The sequence below is a fragment of the Ascaphus truei genome, chromosome 4 (genome assembly GCF_040206685.1).
Source record: "Ascaphus truei isolate aAscTru1 chromosome 4, aAscTru1.hap1, whole genome shotgun sequence".
NCBI classification, from domain to species: Eukaryota; Metazoa; Chordata; class Amphibia; order Anura; family Ascaphidae; genus Ascaphus; species Ascaphus truei.
Window position 1 is genome coordinate 322,946,467 of NC_134486.1, and position 7,934 is coordinate 322,954,400.

The following is a 7,934-nucleotide window of genomic DNA, read 5'->3' on the forward strand; positions in this document are numbered from 1 at the left end:
AACAAAACAAAATAACAGAAGACAAGCTAAGCAAAAATCACCAATAACGCTGTATCACAAAACCTCCAACCAACAAGCTCTGTCTGTCTCTCACTCACTCCCAACAACACAGAGATAGATTGAAGAAAATAGCCCCTTTAAATACGCTTTCTTGAGAGATTCTCACCGAACGAAAACCAAAAAAATATATATGTTTTTTAAACACTTTGAACTATCTGAGCCATTTCCTACATCGCAGTTTGAGACTTCCAGGAAGGTTTTCTGATTCTTTCGGAATACCGTAATAACACAAATAACAAACTGTTCGGTGGGAACATGCCACATCGTTCTAGATAGCAGCTATTAGAATAGGCCCCATATAGAGACAGGACGAGGTGAATAAGGGGAAGAGCTGCTGACACTACAGATAGGAGAAGTCCCTGTCTGGAGAAGTCAGAGGGAGAAAGATCAGCACAGGAGCAGAGTCATCCCATTACGACAGCGTTAGAGTGACCAAAGAGAGTGCTGCAAAGAGACCAGAGATAACCCACAGACTACAGGGGTTCTGGATCCATGAGTAACCTATGAGGAGATGCAAGCTCCAATGTTGTGCCTGAACCTAGAATGACTCATTAATGAGTACTGAGTCACCAAAGATGAGAAAGACATTGAGGGACAGTAGCATAGAGATACACACATTGGTTACTTATTGTTATAAGTTGTGCTAAATGGTATCAAGGGTCCTCACATCCGAGGGCTCCTAATTGTGATCATTCTGTTGCCGTATGAATGTAAATGCATTTTGTTTACACATGCATCTTGCTATATTGTCTGACCCAAGCCAGACTCTTTGCTGGCTGATTAATATCGTTTGCATACATTAATCAATCTAGGGAAAACAAGAGGGATTGCATATATAATGTCATACCATAATTCAGGAATCAGGATAAAAAAACAAATCAGTAGATAATTATATGATAGTGTTCTGGTTATATAACATATTGATGTTATTTGCAGGGGGGGGGGGAATTAATCATTCCCTGTTGGCTCGTTCCAACTGAGTGTTTGTTAGAGAGCTCCAGTGTATAAAACATTCATGAGTTGGGGAAAATGGAAAAACAATTTAATAGCTTAGCAAAATTGGCCATGTTACCTTGTACATAAGGGTCATATGACCATGATCATTAATTGTTTTCTAAAAAAAAATTGACAAATATCGCAGTTTGCAAACATTTGTAAACATTTTGCACATATCTACTTGTGATGTATGTGTTTTTCCTAGCACTTATGTTTACTGTAGACCCATAAGGTTACTTTAATGAAGGTTTGTAATGGAAATTGTATGATTTGTATTTGTTTATATAAAAAGGTAGAGCAGAATAACACCACATATACAGAATTGTCATATATTATTTATCGAACCCAGATTATCATAGCTAATTGATTAAGACGAACACAACTAGACCGTATAAATTTGTTGCAGAATTTGACAATTAAACTATAATGCGCATCCTCACTTTATATTGGTATAATATTAAGGGGTTATATATGACAAACATTTAATTTCATTTTTACTTGGCTTACATTTAGATACTTGGCTTGCATTCCTCAGGAGAGAAATGTTGCAAGTTGAAATATTGTATGGAAACGTATTAGGTTAACAGTTCAAAAGCTACATAAGGAATCATAAACAATGGGGAAAAGTCACGAGTCTCACGGCATTTCAAATACAAAATAGATCTGTCAGTGAAAATTGTATGCAGCCAATGATGTTAAAAAGATAGGCAAAGATATTGTAGATAGGCATACAAAGACAAACACTGCATTTATTTGGCTTACTAATAACTATGTCCTTTGAAATCCTGCATACAGTAGCAGCCTCCACTGAATGGAGTAGCATATCCAAGTGAGGGTTCAGTTGACTACAGTATGTTCTACTGCTCTGCATGTCAAATAATAATTCAAGAGGTCCTTTAACAATTTAGTTTCCATGTCTTTGCAAAGCTTACTCAATAGTGTAATATTATTAATTCATTTTTCATTCATTGCTTTTAATTCAAATTATTTATTAAAGTTCAATAAATTCAGAATTAATAAATTGTCTTGCATGAATAAAATGCTCTCTTACTGTACATTCACTGATGTTTCCCTGAATTTGAGCATAGTACAAAAGGCTAGATTTTCTAAACTGTGCGTAATATGGCTCATTTAAAATGCCTTTTGGTGCACCAAAGCACCACCTGACTTTCTGTATCATAAGTACATGATACCCTGCATAGCGATGATAGGGTCGCAACATATCCTCAGGTGACATGAACAGAAGAAGAGCAACATATGTGATCTTTCCTACAAAAAAAGAAAAAAAGCAATGAAAGTCAAAAGGCCTATGCTATAAGCGTTCATAAGTTTCACGTGTGCTCACCACAAACTGGACAAGACCACTGGGCTTAGGTGGGGATGTAGATAACTACAGACCTATAACCGTGAGACCAAGTCTGGATTGCAGAGTCAGGGTTGTGTAGCCGGGTCATGGTAGGAAAGTTTAGGTAGGTCAAGGTACTTGCCATAGTCAGGGGTTGGAGAGATGAGAGTGGTCATAATCCGTAGTCCAGGTCGAGGAGACAAGAGAGCGGGAATCCAGAAGCGAGCCAAGGTCCAAGGGTCCGAGAAGGCAGAAGTCTAGGTATGAGCTGAGGTCACAACGAATAGACAGGGAAAGGCACAGCAACAGCAAGGAACAGCTAGTAGCAAGCACAGGTACATAAACAGGAGTTTATGCTCAGCCAATTGTCTGGGGGCTGACTGAGCATATAAAGGGCCATGGCACAATAGGAAGGCTGCAGGGAGTGAGGTCATTAGACATAATCTGTATGCTGATAGGAGGAAATGGGATGTGCGACAGGTGAGGAGCAGCTGAAATCAATCTTAAAATCACTTTTTAATGTATTAGTTAAAACTGTAAGATTAAGGCCACATCCTCCCTGTACATTTTTAATTCTGGGCTGTAAATACATTTTTATACAAGTTTTGTTGGTTGGTGGAGTACCATACCCATAGATTGATTGTTGTTAATAAAACATATACACAAGCACCTAAAAACCCCAATTCAAGAAATAAATGAAAGCACTAGCGTGAGCATGCGTTAACCTGAGCTAATTAGCATACCAGGCCCAACCTCTTAACTGGCAACAGCAAGTCTGGGGTTTGGCTACCAAGGGTGAAGCACCCATACTTCCCACCGGTATCTGGTACAAATATCCCGGTCACCCTAACACCTCGTGTCTCTGAGGCTTTTCAACTCCGGATTTCCCTTAGACACTGGGGCACCACCTTAGCAGGATGATGGAAAATCCCTCGGCTCATTCATCCATAACATATGGACATGTTAATGGATTAATTGCCGGTCTGGCAGGAATGGGTTCCTGCCTGTACATTTTAAAACACCATTGCAATACAGTTTATTTTTATATATATATTCTGCATATGCAACAATTATAAAACTTATATGTATGTTTATAGTTTCTTTTTACCTAGCTGCACTCCAAAAATTAGAGTGCTAGCTTTTTCCTAACACAGGTTATCCACTTAATTGAAGGGGCTCTGTGATTTGGGTTGCAGTTTGACCTATAATCGGTCTGGATTACAAGCCAGCATACAATGTATCTGTGCTGGCTTGGATCGGTAACCGCAGACGCGCGCCACCAATTCAACTTACGTGGATAACGAGACAGCAGGATACCATGTATCAAGAAGGCACTTCAGTTAAACCACAGACCACTTATTCAATTGACTTTGCGGTTTCAATGTCTGTGGTCTGGAAACTGATACCTATATTTAATACAGCTACTTATTCACAAGCACGCTTCTTCAATCAGCGCTTGGCACAGCGCTAGAATCTCCCCCTTGTGTCGCAAATATAGTTAGCACATTTCTCATTCATTCATTTAACTGCAGCTAGCTGCTGAGCTGCAAAACAGGGACAATAAAGGTAGTGTAGGGGAAAATCTAGTATTATGGTGTCAATACATTTTCAAACCTTCTGTCCCAACACGGTTTAGGGTTAACCAGCCGGGGATAATACCTTTATTATTGGCCTGGTTAACCCTTTCACGCCACAGGGCCCGCCTCTTTTTTTTTTTATTTAAGGTTTTTAAGGATGTGATGTCATTTCCAAGGGAGGTACTTTACATCCTTAAAACCACATGGCTATATCACATGGTATTACAGCCAATGGGATTGAAGACAACCCCATTGGTTGCTGTACCATGTGATAGGTTACATTAGTTCAAAAGGCTCACATCAACCCTTAAAATGACGAAGTACTGTATGTCAATAAAAGACAGGTTGAATTGCAATTAGATTTTTAAGACAACAACTCGCAATTGCCCACTTGAGTTTCTCGATGGTATTGCAGACAACGTTAAAATGCAATTTTCTGCACTTGATCAAAACACTAGTAAACTCGCATCTTAACGCGGGAACATTTCAATAAATCACGCACCATGACCGGGTATGTATAAGGAATCGGGGAGCGTGTCCACCACGGCACACTCCCTCTGTACCTAACATCTCGCAGGAGATTTCCAGATGTCGCGGAATCTGGCTCCGCCCCCACTTGCGACGTGCATCAGCGTCGCGTGACGCGTGTGCACCACTCCCAAGCTACGTGTCAACTTTCTTAATCATGCCCACCTGTCTTCTGTGTCTCTCCTCCTATCCATGCCTCAGAGGAGAACACATCTCCACTCCTCCCTCCTTTCTCATTGGCCATGCTCTCCCATATATGCTCAGCTGTGTCACTTGAACTTTGGCTGAGAATAGTTCCAGTCAACGCTGTTCTCCCACTTCCTGGTTCCTTGACCTGTCTTGCCTTGTCTACTAGCACATTTTTTCAGATTGACATCCTGTGTACCGACCCGGCTATTACTTTGGACTCCGCACTTCTGGCCTACCGACCTGGCTTATCTCTGACCTTCCGCATCTCTCCAATCCTGACCATGGTTTATGGACCTCAATGCTCCTACTGGCTCCAACCCCTGACCACGGCTAAAGGACACTGACCATTCTACCGGCATCTACCTCAGACCTTGGCAAGTCTACCAGACCTTGGCAACCATTCTACTCTTTCCAATCCTGATCCGGCTGCCTGACCATCCGCACTCCAGACATGCCCCCTTGGATGTGGGTAGCATTTATACCCATTCCCACCTCTTTACCGGGGTTCCTCCTTGTTTGTGGTGAGCACAGCGTTTCAGTATGCAAAGGAATACAATCCGCGAAATGTTTGGATAACGGCTGCTGCATTTGTATGCACACACACACTCTCTCCCACTTATGCACACACACTCCCACAGAGCCAAGAGAGGCACCACATGAACAGCAACCACGGCTCACGCGCACCTGCCCCTCCCCTATGTTGGGGTGCGAGTAAATGAGTATTAAGAACAGCCACTAACCTCCCTGTTACATCTTCTAGGGAGACAGGTGGCTAGTGCGGTGGGACAGGCGGCTAGTGTAGTGAGAGCATGGGTCCTGAGAGGGAGAAGGCACCTCAGACATGCCTTCAGCTCCTGCAGGCTTCGCCACAGAGTCACAGGGAGGAGGGAGGAGGCCTTGGCCAATCAGGGGGTTGTGTTTTCGAACTTTAGGTGCAACAGCTCCAAATTGCAGGGAAATAGGCTTAAAGAAGCGCATGCTAATAAGACGGATCGCCTGCGGCCAAAAATGAACTCGCTCCTGGTGGGCGAGTGCATTTGTCGAGCCCTGTTTATTAATAATAAAGAAAAAATAGATGTATTAATTACTGTATAGTACATTGTACCTTGTCATATATGCGGGTCATAGAATTTCTGCCCATGCATGTTCTTTGCAAACTGTAGGGATCATTTGCGAGTGGCAGTTCTATGTAAACTTAATTTACCTTAATTGTCCATGGAAGTTGTATGAGTTGATCAAATGGATGTGCTGCACCTAGTTGTAGGCGTCGATCATGTAGTTGGGGTGGTGGTTCATCTCTTTTTCGTAGTTGATCGTCCGTACTCGTGCTTGTGTCGAATAGAATTCTTTCCAGCCTTTTTTGTTATCATAGAATTGGTACTTGCTAGTGATAAACTGATAGATCTCAGAGAGGGTTATACTCATCAGTACTTTCATGAATGGCAAAACATTTGAGAGTCACATAGCTACATTGTGGTTGAGTCAACAATGTTTTTTCATTGCTTTTCCCTGCCATGTTAAAATCGGTCTGAGAAAATTAAGCTTCTTTTCAATACAGCACAGTATGTACCGCCGGCTTTTTTTTTTTTGTTGGTACAATACAAGGTCAGATTGAACAAAGAAAAGCTATGTCTCATACTAGACATTTATAGTTACATTGTTACATTGTATCTTCCATAGAAACAGATATCAATTTCTGTTGTTTGCTGGTACAACATGGCATGGGTAAAGATACTGTACTCGGCGCGCCATGTGCCGTATGCAATGATTGAATCACACAGAATAAAATCCTACCAGACAGATTTTTTACTGTGATATAGATGTAGTAAGACTTACTGTTTTCGGTGCCAAGAGAATCCAAGTTTTGATCCCTGGCTGTATGTACATTACTTCTTCAGTGCATAAGAAATTATCCCTATGTCTCTAGTACAAGTCCCATAATCTTGGAACCATTGCACGCATTCATTCATCTTTTTCTAAAACATAAAAAGTGTTCCTTATAATGTCTAATAAAACTTTATTTATTTAACAACCTTTTTGGCTGGTGGAAGTCTTGAAGTGGTCAGGGACCTCTTCTTTTGTTCTGAACTGGTGGAGGGGTCAGGGTCAGGCTTCACCTGAGCAGTGGAAGAGGACTGTTCCTCATGCTGGAGGATTAGGATACAAAATTCCTGGCTGCAGTTTTTAAAGAAAAAACATTCTACATCTGCAAACAAAACTTAGTAATACAACAAAATAGGAAGCGCTCTAACTAAATAAAGTCCAAACTTGAAAAGGGTAGATGTGGTGCAGGTGAAGAGTCAAAATTGTTAGCAATAGATGTCCAAAATAATCAGCGCTGATTATTTTAAACAAAACTTAGTACAGTATTACACACACAACGATACTCATAGGATCAGTAAAGAGGGTCCACCAGTCCCATCTTAGCCCTCATAATTACCTAATTACCTTCCCCCTCCTCCAGCCACCATGGGAGGTCATTGTGCTCGTCCCCGTGGGGCCACAGCTATGCCAGGCAGGCCATCCCTGCTCCTTTTCCTGCTGGGTGCTGAGCCGTAGCAGTACAACTCCATCAGGTCCAGTTACTCGCGTGGGAACTCCCGGGACAGAAATGATGGGATGCTCGGTGGGCTCTGTGGGGCAGCCTAGTCGTCTGGCTGCCATCTTAATAATAATAAAGGGTTTCTAGACATTTCTAGTGAGATTGCTAGATTGTACAGTATATTTATACAGTAGTAACCCGTGTGTCGTGTCATTGTAGACAGTGCATGTGCGGGCATAGGCAAAAATATTAAGTGTGCCATATGCCGACACATTCTAAATTGCAATTCCATAAATAAACCCCAAAAATTATTCTGCCGACTGACCGTGGACGAGTCATGGTGAACAAAGTGTTTGCGCAGCTGTAATCTCGCACCTTGTTACGGTACCAAAAACAGTAAGTATTGCATCTGTACCTTCGTGTGTATGCAATACCACAGCAGATTGTCTCTCCTGGGAAAATTGAATGTCTTACACATTTGCAAGTAGATGTTATAACGTCTAACTTGTGAAATTAAAAATGATAGCGGTTTCAGGAGCATTTGCTCCAAAATTTTAACTGTGCAAACCACCTATGAATATCTATCTGTGAATCAAATTTTGCTCAAAAATCTGAGAATAATTTGCTGCTAGAATTTTGACACATTTGTCCATTTCTAGTTTTATGGAAATAACTGTAAGGAACCTTCTAGCCACAC